This window comes from Zonotrichia albicollis, chromosome 7, assembly GCF_047830755.1.
Source record: "Zonotrichia albicollis isolate bZonAlb1 chromosome 7, bZonAlb1.hap1, whole genome shotgun sequence".
NCBI classification, from domain to species: domain Eukaryota; kingdom Metazoa; phylum Chordata; class Aves; order Passeriformes; family Passerellidae; genus Zonotrichia; species Zonotrichia albicollis.
In genome coordinates this window covers 23399309-23415897 of record NC_133825.1, presented here as the reverse complement: position 1 = coordinate 23415897, position 16589 = coordinate 23399309, and the positions used below count along the sequence as shown (strand labels likewise).

Here is a 16589-nt window from a genome sequence, read left to right as displayed (position 1 = left end):
GGAGTCCCTGTCCTGAGCATTCCACCCCATTCAGCTCTGAGAGGGGTCCCAGGGGGTTCATTCCACCCCATTCAGCTCTGAGAGGGGTCCCAGGGCATTGTTCTCTGCTTCCAGCAGGCTTTGGCCTTTCCTGCACCACTTGGGTCAGGGCTGGTCCAGAAAGCTGCCCAGGATAGGGATGGGAGGCTCTGCTTATCTGAGGTTTTAGTTAAGGACAAATAATACTTTTCCTACCTACTTCCAGCACCCACAGGGAAGCCTAAAGCCCTGGGTTTCAGCCTAATGAGAGCAACATCTGTAGTGAAGAGTGGGGACAGCCTGTGCTGTGGCAAACTTGGCTCCCAGGCTGTTTTGCACAGCACAGCTCAGTGTCTTGCTTGTAGCTGAGCTGGTTAAACAATTCCCATCCACTTTAACAGATCCTCAGTAAGAGTTTCAGTGCAATCAGTGTGAGTAATAAATTCCAGGTATGACTCAGGTGGAGATGCGCTGTTTCTGTGGGAAGAAGCAAGGCAACTTCTGGCTGGAAAATTTTCTTCAAGGGATTTCAAATGTGGACTGTTTATTTTGTTGGCAGGGCAAGGATGTTAAAGACCTGCTCCAGGTTTCAGTTAATGAATTCTTAATTGAAGAGAATCTTGGCATGGTGCAAAATGAGTGTTTCAGTAAAGCCCTCTGCTGAAGTTTCTAGCATCTTGGCAGTCCCTAATTTCAAATAATACAACCTATTTCATGCTTATACAGTAGTTATCTTTTTACTTTGGGGTTTTCCCCAAGTAACAGATGAAGGAAATTATTATTACAATTGAGCTATCTGCCAAGAGAAATTAGAATATGCAGGGAAATAAGTTGTATCAATTATCACATTTCTACAGTCTGAAAGAAAACTCTCAAGTCCCTTAAACCAGGTAGAAAATAGCTGAGGTCATATCTCTTACAGACCTGCAGAACAGATACTCTTGCTTCAGCTAATTTTCCCAAATAAAGCTCTAAATCTGGAGGGCTTTAACATAATCCATCGGAGTAGTGAGTTGGTTTCTAGCTTGGAAAAAGTGTTAATGAGAAAAAAGGAGAACTACCATGAATACAATTGATGGTGTTTAAAGTTACAGGTACTGAAAGCTGAGTACCTGAAGGCTTCAGAGCCTCCCAGCTGCCAGTGCCAGGGAATCAGTGCAGGAATGTGCTGGAATTCAGGCTCAGCCTTTCCCTGTGCTGGGCTGCAGCCAGCCAGCAGCTGCTGGACAGGAGGGCTCTTGTTCCTTCCAGCTTTCAGTTAGAGACTTGGTTAGGGCTAATTTTAGGAGTTTGATGAACCATGGTTTTCCTTTCATTTGCTCGTAGGAGTTGTAAATTGCTAATGATCTGCAGCAGAAATTAATTATTTCTAATTATTCCCTTTCAGCCAGAGCTCAAATCTTCTTTTAGCACAGTGTGTGGATGCAGGTTAAATGAAGTCCAAATCCCATTCCCTTTTCTGTCCTTGAAATGAAGCAGCAATTCCTGCCTGTTCTTCACAACCAGACTGGCTCATGCAGGACTGCACAGGAAGGATGTTCCTCATGTTTTCAGAAGCAGAGAGGATGCCTGCAAAAAAAAAAAAAAAAAAAAAAAAATCTCATTTTAAAGCCTGAAATGGGGGTAAAGCCTTTCTTTAATCACAGGTTCACTGTTTCTTGTAGGGCTTTGAGCAGATCAGGGTGACACTGATATCTCTTCCAAATACATATTTTGAGGGAGATTGTATTTCTGAGGAGAACAGAGCACCTGACTTGATGTCAGTGAAGGCCACGATAATGCTCTGTGTGTCCTGTGCACAATGATGACATTGTCTATGCAGTTTTTGTGGAAACAGTTGAAAAATACAACTTTCCAAATTTAAAAGATGGAAATTGTTTATGTGAAGTGACTCCAGGATTGCTGGTGTTGAAGAGTAAGGCCAGCTCAATGAAATGTCAGCCAGCCCATGGTTACCTTGCCTTAAAGTGTGGCTGTAACCAGCACAGAGAGTGCACTGCAGCCCTGGATTGCCTCTGCCTCTCTCATCTGGAGATGGGTTGGGAGGCACAAAACCAACCCCCAGCAAACCCCAGAACTCTCAGGAGACCCAGAGCAGTCTATGGGAGGTTTTTGTGCCCCCTGTCCCAAAGCTGCTGCCCCTGGGTGCTGCAGTGAGCCCTCCATGGGACACTCTGCTCTCCCGTGCCTCATGCTGAAACAGGTCTGCTCTGAAGGCACCTGGGGACTCTGCTGGCAGAAAAGTGCCCCAATCTTTGTTTCATCACACACACAATTGCCTAAGCACTGAGCTTCCCTGGGGCAGGGCTGTCTCAGCAGTGAGTGTGGCATTTATTGGGGTAGGCCAGCACAGCTCTGTCACACACAGCAGCCCTGAGCTGCTCTCCTTTCACTGAATAGTCCAGAGCTTCAAGGGATCTGCAAAGGAGATTTGAATCTCATCTTATCTCTGACTCAGAGTTGTTATTTCAGCTAAAATAAGGCAATGATCTTTGAGGCAGGAAGAGTTCAGGTGGTTTGCTTAGCTTGTGGTAGAAGCAGCCTGTGATTCAGTGAGTATTTCTGCAGGGGAAAGCCAGGGACACCAAAAGCCCCAATTTTTAGGTGCTGTTATTTTAAAACAGTCTCCCCCTGTTGAATGTAGCCTCCTGTTGACTTTAAACCATCAGATTAGAAGCTGCTTCTGCTTGTTTCACCTGTGCCTGACCTGCCCTCACACAACACCTGTGGTGTCATTCATTCACTGGTGGGAATTGTGATAATTTTGTCTGCATTGCATTTGAAGCTGCAGGTTAAAAATCATTTCTCCAGCAAGTCTCATCTTTTTGACACAAACCACATAGCTAGAATATTCATTTAGAGAAAGGGCCAGCATTATTATCTGAACAGTGACAGTGAGTGCTGTTAATTCCCACATGCTGCTTGATGACACATATCTGTTCCAAAGAATGGTTGTTTCTGAGGAGCCAACTTTTCTTTGCCTCACCATAGATCTCTAATATAAACCACACAGAAAATGGAGCATGCACTCTGGTCCTCAGCTTCATCTGAGGGATGTGGGAGGTACAAGAACAAATCTCTTCCTCAGAGGGTGGTTGGGGAGAGTAGTGGGCTTGGTATCACAGGAGGGAGGATGGCTTGGGCTGGGGACAATGCTGGACATCTCCAACCCCTCCAGCACCTGCCACCCCTCTGGAAGGATCGTGAGGGATGTTCCTCCTCTGAGCTGAGCTGAGCACAGAGACACTGTACCAGGTACCTTGAGAGCTCATCTGCTTTATCACAACAATTACCAAGGATCATTTGACTGTAAACGCTGGTTCCCTCTTGCTATGAATCAATGTCATTAACCTTAGCAGTATTGACGTGTTCTCCCTGTGCATTTAAAACAATTTAATAAACAAGTGAGGAGTTCAGAGCCTGTTCTGCATGCTGTGATATATTCCTGCTTTACTTGTTCTGGATAAACACAGTGACACTTCATTGTATGACGAGATTTATGATGGAGCTACAGTGTGGGAGAGAAGGGGAAAGAGAGGCTTTTGCTGAGATGTGAGGATAAAAAAGCCAGGCTTGACAGAAAAATGGGAGTAACACGTGCTCAGCTGAAGATCAGGTAGCAGACAATGACCTGACATGTGCTAGGTAGGAATAATTGTCAATTCTTTCTGTCACGTCTCTGGGATTCTCAATGACTTTGAATAATTCTGAGAACAGACATCAGAATATTCAAGGGAAAAGAAGAAAACAAAGAAGGAAAAAAGAAGAAAAAAAGAAGGAAAAAAGAAAAGCAGATTCATGAAAGTTGTTCTTTTTGATGTGTATTTTTATATAACCATAGTTAAGAGCACAGACTTGAATCATGCCAGAGTATAGTTCTGTGTGTTATGAGGTCCTTGACTATGCCATGACACTCTTTAATGATTAAAAGACCCAAAACAAATGAAATAAAAGCACCCGAGGAAACGATGGAGTCTTCCAGAAATCCAATATCTGACAGTGTATAAAATGACTTAGAGGTCTCCTTTCCTTCCCTTTCCAGGATCTTGAACATCCTGTGTTTTAATTATTTCTTGGCCAGCAGCCCCCATCCAGGTTCAGGCCAAAGAGATTCCCATGGGGCTCTTAGGGCATTTCCTGGAACAGCATCCCTGTGAGCAGCCCAGGCTGAGGAAATGATGCTCCAAGCAGAGCTGTCACTGCCCAGGGTTGCTGCTTGGAACAGGCAGGGTTGTTCATCCCTGCCTGGGGGCACTGCAGCCCAGCTGGCAGCTGTAGGGACACACAGGGTGACACACAGCCCCTGGGAGCAGGGACACTGTGGGTCAGTGCCACTCGCCAGCTGACTGTCACAGCAATGCCAGGACCTTTGCAGGCAGCACGGTCCTGTGATGGCAGCCAGGAATCTGTGAGGGGAGACAACAACCTGCTCTCCATTACCTGGGCACATGAGGAAACCGATGTGACAGGCACAGCACAGGACATGGGCTCCCTGGCCTGCAGCAGGCCAGAGGGGCAGCCAGACACCCCAGCTCTGAGCAGTGAGAGCAGGCAGCAGCTCTGAAGCTGCCTAAAACAGGTGTGGGGGAAAATGTCCATCCCAGGAAACGTGGAGCACTGCCCTAATTCTCTGTGTGAGCGGCAGGAGCTGAGGCTGCAGTGCCCAGGGGAGCAGCCTCTGTGGATGGAGTCCCTGCACCGAGCTCAAGGAGGGTGCCCAGATGCCATGTGGCACCCCTGCCTTTGCCAGGGCCTGTGCACCAACCTTCCTGGAGCCTGACAAGCCACCAAAGGTCCTGGCAGCCCCGTGTTGCCTAATTCCTAACATATGGACTGTTGGGAATTTGGCTGGCTAAAGACTGGAAAAGTACAAAACTGTGGCTAATTCCAAGTCCTGCCCCTGCAAAGATAGTGTGTCCTTGGGCCTAGCTGTAGTAGGATAACAAACAGTGAAAGAGACATGAGAAAAGAGAGATGTAACCCCTAAGGAATGAGGAAGAGTTCATGGTATAGTTTAACCAATAGATTGCTTGGCTTACAGAATATTCATAAGCTTATTATTTGCTGTATAAGTGTTTGATACTTTCTTCAATAAACTGGACCTGTGATGAACCACCTGGTGTCCTGGTCCCCTTCCTACGACAATGGACAACTTCAGCCATGACACCATCGATTTAAGCCATCGGTGAGAGCTGGATCTGGGCCTTTGCAGGCTGATTGGAGGAATAGATTTTGTGGTTTTAGGAATGCAGTGTGTTCTGCTTCTTCTGTACAGAGGCTGAAGGGTGCCTTTGGTAGCTCCTCAGCCAGCTCTAAGCAAACCTGTAGCTGGATGAAATACCCCACATTGCCATGACCCTAAATATGTGTGGGAACACTCAGGAGGCACAAGCCTCCTGAAACATTTCACACAGGGAGGGATTTCCAAGCATTCCTTGGTGTCCTTCATCTTTTTTCCCCTTGTTATGCATGTTCACGCAGGTCCCACGCAAAGACCTTTTAAATGACCTCCTGTTAACTTCTCTGTCATGAGTGTGAATATATATATATATTTGCACCAAGTTTTCCACATGCATCTTCAGAAAATCATGGCTGTTAAAATCAGCAATTGGAGCTTTAAGCAATCCTCATTTATGCTAAATAATTTCAGTTCAATTTATGATTTTGAATAATATTTTATATTCTAAATTAACAGATATAAACATTTTTTGAAGTATATCCTCCTGAGTTTTAGACCTTTTAGCTGGTTTTATTTTACTATCTTAGTCTATAGAAATGCATATAGATATTAGATGTATTTATAGAATAAGTAGATCTTACACCTGAGCAATTTATAGATTTTCTACTTTAGACCTCATTAGAAAATCATGATTTTCTTTACTAGGTCAGTGTCTTATACCACTTTTATGTAACTCTACAGATTGAATTGGAAGAAAAGAGAGACAAGAAAACAAAACTCTTCTGTGAGTATCTCACTTTTTATTAAATCTATACTGATTAGCTGTGTTTGGTCAGATGTGTAATATGACATTGTTCTTCTGCTGTGACTGGATGAATGCACAGATAATCATGATATGAATCATTGCATTTGCAAAGCAAAATCCATTTTCTACCAGAATGCTCCCTTGAGCATGTTTTATAGAAATGAATTGCTGAAAGATACTATTTTTGAGTATGTTGGCCATTTTTAGGTGTCTCCCTTGAACAGCTTTAGAAATTATTTGCACTTGGTTTCCCGTGGAGCAAAAGAGCTGGGAATAGGAGTTGCTTGTCTGAGTTGAAGAATGGGAGGTGGGAAGAGAGGGCCCACCTGGCCCATCCCATCCCATCCCATCCCATCCCATCCCATCCCATCCCATCCCATCCCATCCCATCCCATCCCATCCCATCCCATCCCATCCCATCCCATCCCATCCCATCCCATCCCATCCCACAGCCTGGGCACTGACCCACTCCAGAGGGGCTGTTTTTGTAACAGTGCTTGTTCTTCTGTAAGTGGAAACACAGCATAGGCAGTGATTTCCTACTGACTTCCCCATGGAGGGGCATGCTGGGACTGAATATTCCTATTTCATCAGTGCTTTCTGCCTGAATTGGAGTTTAGAGGCTTTCTATCATAATTTTGGGGATAAGTTTCCCCTGAGCAGATGAGCTGATGGCCTGAGCAAGCTGAACTTGGACAGCTTTGCACATGGCTGAGGAGATGCAGGAGTCAGAGGGGTAGATGGACTTGTGGCTGCTGGAGCTCACAAGGATCAGGCCTGCTTCAGATGCTGTCTCTGGCTTCTTGTGTTCCACCAGGCATGCTGGGGATTAGAGCTTTCCTCCTCTCAGCCTGCCTTGTCTGTCTGTCTGTCTGTCTGCACGGTCAGAGGTGCACTGTAACAGAAATTACTGAGGCAGAGCATTGGGACCCAATATCACAAGGTGTCATTAGTCCCCACAGCTGTGCATGAATGCCCCAAATAAAGCATGAATTGATACAGGGACACACACAGAATTATAGTGCTGGTGGAGATTAATATCTCATAGACCTCCTTGAAAGCAGAGAGATTCTAGCTCTCATAAATGATTTGTAATTACAATAGCATCTTAGTGCTGTATTTAAAGAAAAAAAAAAGAGAGATGATAATTGGTTGCTATATAATGTCATCTATAATAGATGATAAGTTGGAGGTTTTATGGTGCCTGGAGGGAAGAGATGTGAAAGAGTTTGTCTGTGATTGCACACAGTGGTGAAGTCATCACCTCACGGTTCACCCAAAGAACAGCATCAGGGAACCAAGCACTTGAATTAATACCACAGAAGTGAATTAAGGTTTTTGGGGATCTCAAAGAGAGTCAGATGCCTTAACCACCTTTGAATTTAATGCCAAATGAAGAACTTGTGGGTTTAAAAAAGAATCCTTCTCTGACTGGCGAACTGGAGAGAGAGTGCACAGTGGGAATTCTCAGCACCCCAAGCCCTGCACAGCAGGAGAGTTTCTCTGGGAAGAGAATGTCCTGGCTGAGAGCAGACCAGCACAAAGGAGTTCAAGGCACTGATTAGAAGGCTCTTCCTCTGCCTTTTATGAAGAACAGCAAAAGGAAAAAATAATTGAAAAACCTCTAGTTCTGGAGGTAGCAAATTGAATTACTTTTGGAAAAGAATAGTCGCTGGTAGAAGTGTGAAAGTGTTGATCTTATGTATTTTTTACACATTGTAGAGATCCTTAAAGGCTGTCAGCATTTTAATTAAATATGACAGCTTGACAAAAGGAGCAGCTAGGTGTGAAATGCATATACTGCTGGAGGGGAGCTTTCTGTGCAACAGTGACCTGGAATCGGGGAGTCGCTGCCTGTGACCTTCGCTGTGCTTCGAGGAGCAGCCAGAGCTACAGGCAGGGTTGTCAGCTGTGCAGTGCCCAAAAGTGACACACACATTCATTACTGCATGAGCCAGGCGTGGTGAGAGCACTGCCACTGCTGCTTGCTGCTGCTCCTGCTTGCTGGCTCAAGCAGAGACAGGAGCTGACCCTTCCCCTTGGCATGCAAGCTTGGTTTCCTCCTGGTATAATGGACCAGCCTGGAAAAGTTATGAGAAACTGCATTTTTCCACCTTCTTTCTGTTGAGGGGAAAGAAAAAGAAAATCCATCTTAGTTGTAGGATTCTGACACTTAATCTTATTATTATCATCAGTGAGCTGCCATGACTGCAGCCTGTAACGAAGTTCTTTCTACCATTACATGGCTTTTCCATTAACTGCTCCCTCCAGTGAAAGGCTTTCCATCTCACTAACACTTTGCTGCATTTCGGGCATCTCTATTATTAAGTAATTTAATATTTTCTGTAATAAATCCCATCACAATTAATTTATTTAGCACGATATGGGTATTTCATGTCTTCTGATTATATGTGCTTGATCGTCTTAAGGATTTCCCTGACACCGCACCCTCTGACATCCTGATGCAGCAGATCCTGACCTGTAGCTGCTCAGCTTTAAAGGCCCCTTCCAATGTAACTTATTCTATGATGTTTTGTGGCTTTTCCAGCTTCCCAGCTGCAAAAACCACAGCCAGGCAGAGCTTGTTAGAGCTGAGCATTCTCTGCCTCATGAAACTCCTGTGCTCCAGTGTGCAGCCACTGCTGTAACTTTCTTGAACAGTACATTAAACCTACTTTCATGATATGTTACACCATAGAAGTGTTATCTTTCATGGAGCTTATGAAGTAAAATTGGTTTTAAATTGAGAGAAAAATCTGGATTGTTCAAAAATAGTAGGTTGTACATTAACTTGTAGCTCAGCTTGGTCACTACTATGAAAACTATTTTAGGTAAGAGCTTCTATTCAGACAGGAGTGCACATCCTTCCTGAAAAGGAAGGAAAGAGAGATTCTGTACAGGACAATTTAATAGTCATTGTACTTAGGTGAATGTAAATTGAGGTGAGGTCTGCAACAGGGTGCATGCCTTGGAGTATTGAAGAGTTCAACAAATTCCTCTCAACCACATAGTAGTGATTATTATTATCATTCATTATTATCCCAATGGATTTCTAGCACTCGTTCTGCCATAATTTGTCACATTCATCTCCTTAAGCATAAACAGTCATTGATGCACAAAGACTTAAACAAACAGCCTTTGAAAGGAGCGAATTAAACATTAGGTATCAGTAACATTGTGATTCAGTGATGCTTATTACTGAGCAATAAGTATGTTGTTTTGTTCCCCTACATCAACATATAAACAGGGTGATTAATGACAAAATCAAACGTTTCCATTCTGTTCATGCACTAATAGTCATACCTACAAAACTCCAAAAGCTCTGCAACAGACACAACTCCTGCTGTGGTGCTGTGCTCTGGAGATGGGGATGGGAAATGCACTGGGAGCTTTGCCAGGGGAGTTCAAGGTAAGCTGTGAACTCCACTGGCTGTGGAGAGCCTGGGGAGGCTGGGCCAGTGCCACTGAAATCAGCAGGAAATGTCGATTTGGCCATAAAACCCCACAGCTTCTCAGAAACTTGTACAGGAGTGAGCAGCACTGTAAACCCAGCATGGGCAGAATCAAAACAAAATGTGTGTGCAGCAGGGTGATCAATAAATGTGCTGCAACAGGGCTTGACAGCTTTGCTCATTTTCTGGCTTCCTACTTTTGAGAATTTTTAGGGAAAAAAAATACAGAAATGCCTCATTTCCCAAACTGAAGTTTCTAGAAAAAAAAAAAATGCTATTTCAACCATGTCAGCTTTCAAACAGCTTCAGGGTATGGATTTACCAGGTTCATTGCATTGCATTGCAAAATCACCTATGGGTGGTTTTGTTGTGCAAAGCATTTATTTAATGTGGCTGTGCAATTGAACAGCCAACCATTATCTAAGGTATGTAAAATAAATACTATTTATTGCCAGCTGTTGTCATGAGCCCAGGTATGGTGTGAGTTACAATTGCTGTCCCCAGAAATCAATCACAGGCTGTCATTAGCCTGACATGAGCTCCAAAAGCCATAAACCAGCCCCCATTTGTGTTTTACTCTCTTGCATCCTTTGTTTACCAGGGTTAAACACACTTCACCACCCTTTGTAGGGTGGGACTCCCTCGCAGTGGAGAGAGAGGAGAAATGAGAATGGTTATGTCCTCAGATTGAAACTTGACAGATTCCCTTCAACTTTCAACTTCGAAAGGCCATTTCTGTTAATTCCTGCTGAGAAAGCACAACTGAGCCTTTTAGAAACACTGTTTTTGTGGTTTTTTTAAAGCATTGTTATTGGAACAGTAATACTTGAAAATAAAATCTATCTACATAATCAGAAATCAAAAGAACTTCTGAAATGTTGACATGTGCATGTAGACATCTGAAAATACTGTGCTTCTCTTTTCTGCTGTCTTAGATAAAACTAAATGGTGGAAAGGAACCCAATATGCTGTTTACAAAAGGAGAAGAGTTCAATTTTTTCTGTTACAAATAAAAGCTACTGTGCTGATGGGGTTTTTTTTTTACTGCTGCTTCTGATCCAGAAATCAGCATATAAAACACATGGGAGGGCTTTAACACCTGCCAGTCTTTACCCCGGGATTATTTGCAATAACCCCTCCTTCACCTCCCAAATTTCCCCCATACAGGTTTTCATTTAACCAGAAATACTGAAGTATGTATTTCTAGATGAAGTCAAGCAGTAAAGGTTACACTGGAAAGAATCCAAATCACTTTTTGCAGTTTAGAAAGGTATTTTAAAGCAATGAATTAACATTGCTTTAATTTGCATAACTTGCAAACCTTTTCATAACTGCTCAAGATGGTATTTTTTAATAAATTTTTGGTTTCTGTCAATTATTTTTTTTCCAAAAAGTTCAGTGAGGGGAGTGCAATGAATTCAGTCAACTTTGATTTTTTTTTGGTTTTTTTTGTTCTTTGTGATTTCCCATTTCATTAAGTGTAAACTGGCTCAAACCATGCATTTATTGATCTAATTATTTCACGTGTTTGCTTCCTTTCCTATGTCTTTCTGAGCCACAGTTTACCTTCCCAAGCCACCCATCTTCCGTTCCTCTGAAGTTAAATCATTAAATAAAGATCATAAAGAATGAAAGTAACTCCCCTGATTCCCTCATTAAGGGTGTCCTCTGTCTTCCCCAAATAACTTGGGGAGGCAGGAGGGAGCCAGCCCTGGAGCTCAGCCTTTCCCCAAGCCCTGGGGAAGTACATGGGGAAGGAATCCCATTCCTGCATGGAATCTCATTCCATACTAGCTGTGGTTTGAGCCTTCACCTCTTAGCTCAGCAGAAAGGATGGACACACATGTAAAAATCCAAAATGTGCTTAGCCACAGCCCAAAGGTGATTATTGTAAATGCTCAGGTGCCCCTAACGTAGGCAGGAATGATGAATCTGACTCCATGATGAATCTGGCTGATTTATCACTTTATTATACTATATTGTATTAAAGAATATATTCTATACTAAAGAATACAGAAAGGATACTTACTCAATGCTAAAGAGATAACAATGAAAACTTGTGACTCTCTCCAGAGTCTTGACACAGCTTGGCTCCAATTGGCCGAAGAGTGAAAACAACCCACAGCACTATCCGATGAAACAATCACCTGTGGATAAACAATCTCCAAACACATTCCACATGTGAGCACAACACAGGAGAAGCAAATGAGATAAGAATTGTTTCCCTATTCTCTGAAGCCTCTTAGCTTCCCAGGAGAAAAATCTTGGGTGAAGGGATTTTTCAAAGAATGCCACAGGTGATGATCACTGTCCCCTGCATGGTAAGTCCTTGGTGAGCACAGCAGCAACCTAATTAATGCTGCTGCTGTGGGCCCTGAGATTCAACAGGAAAACATCCTCTGGAAGAGATTTGCTAAGCCTGGTGAGGTGCTACTTGGAGAGGAACTGCTGGCTTCAATCCTGATCCTGCATGAAGCCTCTGTGCGTAGCACAGTGTGAGCAAGGCATTTTCAGGAGGCTAAGCAGAGAGCAGAGTCAGATTAATTTTCAAGGCCAAGGAGGGAAAAATTTCAGATCTGTATGCCCTTGGTTGGTGAACTCAGCTCTGTGTGGTTTGAATTTGAGTTCTCTCCTGGTGAGGCCAGAAATAATTTTCTTTTAGAGTACCACACGAAAATGGAGAATCCTGGGTTAGAGCTCACCTCCATCCTCGGCCCCTGAGCTCTGAGGAGTGCACCTGTGGTGCAGCACAGCTCCTCCTGACCTCCAGCTCCTGAGCTGAACTACCCTGAGCACCCTTCCTTAGGGAAATTCCAGCAGGGAACAACTTTTGTCCCTTGGTGATAATCTTCCAGGAAAACTGGGGTGATGAACTTGTGCACCCCTGCAAATGCGCTCCCAGCAGCCCAGCCTGGCTGCGGCAGCTCCTCCCTGCACACAGGAAAGTTGCAGGATTTATCTGTGTGGTTTCTCTGTGTCCCATTGTTCTTCCCACGTACAACAGAATAATTACAACCTCCCACAAAGATTGAACAGACCAGAGCTTTTGTCCTTATCTCTTCCTTGCCTCCCTGTTGTTTTTCTTCCTATTCAGTTTGTTTGAAAAAGGGTCTTTCTTTAAACATTTTAAAAGTCTCCCCATCTTCTCCCCTAATTTTTAATTTTTTTTTGTTAAACAACAAAATTTCATGAGAATTTATGATTTTATAAGAATAATCACAAAATAATGGGGTTTTTTTGGTTTGTTTTTTTTTTGGTTTTTTTTTTTTTTTTACCCACAGAAAGATATTCAGATTCAAAAAGAGAGGTCCATTCTGAAAAATGGAAAAAAGAAACCCTCTAGTGTTTGAAGTTTCTGTTCAGATCTGCTTTTGGTGCCTGCAGTTCTCTCCCAAGTCAGGACAACATTTACCCCTGAGGCAGCAATTAAAGATGGAAACCCTAAGTGGAATGAAACTTAGTTCCCAGGGAAAGTCTGACTCTCTTTGAGTAATCCCCATACTATGGGACAAGTGATTTCACAAACACCATTATTCTGGGTTGTTTTTCACAGTGATTGTGTGGCTTTTTGCTAAAGTCACCATGGTGTTGCTCATTTAACATTCATTAGGATGGGGTTTTTTTCTCTCTAAGAATCCCTTCTCTCTGTCAAACACCCAGTCATTGCCATAAAGGGTTGGGGAATGTTTTACTGAGCACTGTGCAAAGCAGGATGGAAACCCATCTCCAAAAAGCACCTTTCTAGTGGATGATCTGAAAACACTTCTGGTGTCTCAGTCACTTCATAAACAGAAAAATAAGAGTCCACTATTATTTTGGTTTAATCCCAGGCAGCAACCAAGTATCAAGTAGCTTTTCTCTCACATCTCTCACCAAAAGTGTCATCAGGTGTTGGGCACTGCCCACTGCAGGGCAGAGGCATCCTGCACACCAATGTGCACTTGTTTGTTTGTCTCCAAAAAAAGCCCAAGGTGTTTGAGATTTAATGTCCACAGATGTCAGAGGGAAGCAAGAAAAGGAAAAGAAAATCCCTCTCCCACAGATGGTGGGGTCCTGCCAAGGACTTTGTGGCAGCACCAACTCAGGGTGTGTATTCCCACTCAGCCAGGCAGGGACTGCTGGGGATGGGAGGCAGAGCTCAGCATCTGCTCAGTGCTTTGCACATGGATCCAGCAGCTCCCTTTTCATTTATTTCAGCCTCTGTCCAGGCAATGAGGCTGATTTCCTCCCCCCAAACTTCAGAATAATTTATAGTACATCACTCTTCCTCAACCCTTAATGTATTCCTTCTTAAAGCTTAGTCTAAAATTATAAGGACAGATTTTTTACAAAGAAGACTGCAGTTCTGAGCTTTGTTTTGTTCTTTTTCATCACTGCACTTCTTTAAACTGTGTATGCACTAAATAGAAATGTCATCTTCTAGGCTTCAAGCAGAGACAAGGCTTAGTGCAGAATATTTGGGCTTGTTTTCAGTTGAGTGGGCTAAATGAAAAGCAATCAGCATCTATATCTGACTACTGCTCCTAACGAAAAGCAAACTTTCAGGGCCTCAGATTTGTTAGGTAAAAGTCAAGAGGTGTTCTGTCTTCTCTGGTTCTGCACACATCTAAATTTTCTGAAATAGGAATATCAAAATTCCTTCCATGGATTCTCACCTGTGTAAAATCAGCAGCCTGAGGTTGAGCTGCTGGACAGACTGTGACACAATTTGTCTGCACACACACAGCTCTCTGCTTTCCAGAGACAAGGAGCCTGTGTGAGCTCAATAACCATCCAGAGGTTTAGATGTTTATTCAGAGAGAACCCTTTGAAATTTATCAGCTGCTATTTGGGATATGAGAGAGACTCCTGCTCTGCAAATTATGGTGCCACACAGTCAGACTTAAAAGCTTTCTTAAAAATCAAATGCCAGAAACTTAGAAACTCCTTGAGGGAAAAAGGGAACCTAGGTGGAAGTATTTTTTACATCTTTAATTGCATCCCCTGCAAGAATTTGTTCCCATAATTAAAGGGCACATGGTAATTAGCATGAAGAGGCAAACTACAAATGAGAAGTCAATGGAGTTGTGTTAGAGGGGCATATATGGTTTCTTCAGATGCAGTTGGAAAGTCCCTTTTTGAAGCATTTATTACAGAGTTGTAAAAAATTATCCATAAAAGAAAGCATTTTTTCCAGGAGAACTATGTCTTAAAAACTGTTTTCCACTTTACAGTCCAATGCTTTTCTTTTGTTATTATAAAAATGCTCAGCATCTTTTGGGGTCCACACTTATTTATCCCTTCCAATAGTTAGGAAATGTCAGCAGTGCCATTCTCAGCAGTGATTGCACATTTGAGTAAGTAATAATTTTTGATACCTCATCATATGGACAAACTGATATGTAAGCCCCTGCAAATAACGTGGGGGAGATTTTTTACAGTCACCAACACCCAATTCACACACAAATTAAATGTCTCAATTTTTGGCTACTAAATATAATTGAAGTAAGCCTTTTCCTTTTTGTCAAACAGATGGGAAAATACCAAAATATTTAGTACTTTCATCTTCACCACAGGGCTCATTCAAAGGCATTAAACTTTTGGATGGCAGCCAGATTTTCAGTTGGGTTTTTCTCCTTGTGTTCAGGCCTTGCAGCTCTGAAGGCAGAGAAAGCAGTTTCGTGCAGCTCCCCTTAGCTTGCCCCGCTTGCTACCTCTGCTGCTTGCTTAGCAAACTTTGCCCAAAGTAGGTTAATGTTCTGAGGCACAGCAGGCTCAAAAACCAAAGCTTGATTTTGACTTTTTTTTTTTTGAAGGCTGTCAGCACTCATTCATCCAAGGACCTATTCCATCTCTCTGTTTACCCACCACAGGACATTTTAAAATCAAAGTCCCAGGCTCTGTTTTTAGAATTCAGAGGAGTCACTTCAATCAACCATTTTGTTCTCCTGCAGTGACAATTGGGATTTATCTATTTGCTAAATAAGGCTTTGCTCGTGCGAATTTGCATGGGGAGGCATCCAAGAAGAACAGGAGGCAGTGGGACTTGCATCAGAAGGCAGGTGTATTTTTGGGTAGCTCTCCTTTAGCATCTCGCCCTCACCATTACACTTGTCTGAACTCCTCAGGCTCTGGAGGCTTTGGGCTGGGCCCTGGATGAGGCCCCTGTGGTGGAAGGGAGGGAAGGCAGGGGTCTGTTTGTGGCAGGCAGAGAGGGGAGCACAATGTGGAGGAGGCTGCTGGTGTGTGCATATAGGATGGATATATATATATATATATATGTGTGTGTGTGTGTGTGTATGTATATATATAAGGGCGTGTATACACCCTTCCCTTCTTGCCTCTGAAGTCAGAGATACTTAACATGCCCTTTCCATATGTAAACATGATTCAATGCAGGCAGGTTCCCTGGCATCCTTGTGGAATTACAGAATGGAATCCTGAAATCATAAAATGCCTTGGGTTGGAAAGGACCTTAAAGACCACCCAGTTCCAACGCCCAGGTCTGTGTAGGTTTTGTTGCATGTGCTTTCTGTTACTTGCCCAAGCCTCCTGTGTCCCCAGTAAGTATTTGTGATGTTTATTCCCTTCTGTGATGGAAGGCAGGGAAGGCAGGGGTCTGCTTGTGGCAAGGAGAGATGGGAGCACAGTGTGGAGGAGGCTGCTGGTGTGTGCATATAGGATGGAGATATATATATATATATGTGTATGTGTGTGTATATAAGGGTGTGTATACACCCTTCCGTTCTTACCTCCGAAGTCAGAGATATTTAATGTCCCCTTTCCATATGTAAATGTGACTCAATGCAGGCAAGTTCCCTGGCATCCTGGTGGAATCACAGAATGGAATCCTGAAATCACAGAATATCCTGGGTTGGAAGGGACCTTAAAGATCACCCAGTCCCACCCCCAGACCTGTGTAGGTTTTGTTGCATGTGCTTTCTTTTACTTGCCCAAGCCTCCTGTGTCCCCAGTAAGTATTTGTGATGTTTAGTAGTCTCTGAGAAGAATGTATAGAAGCTAATAACTGGATTTTGGGAAGACAGGACCGTGTCTCAAATTTATCTTTGAGGGGTGGGCTCATTTGTCAAAAAAGGGAGGAAATAACCAGTGCAAAGTGCTCTCCACAGTGTGTCAGGAGTTAGAAATGGAAAAC

General features: G+C 43.3%; 1 long non-coding RNA gene across 2 annotated transcripts in view; it reads right to left on the bottom strand.

The window, feature by feature from the left end:
• Positions 1 to 400: 400 nt before the first annotated feature.
• The window catches only part of LOC141729679 (uncharacterized), a 254031-nt gene continuing 237842 nt past the window's right edge, over positions 401 to 16589 (bottom strand). For both annotated transcript variants that reach the window (XR_012581081.1, XR_012581080.1), the window contains one exon: positions 401 to 1587. This is a non-coding gene — a long non-coding RNA (uncharacterized LOC141729679). The remainder of the gene's footprint in view (positions 1588 to 16589) is intronic.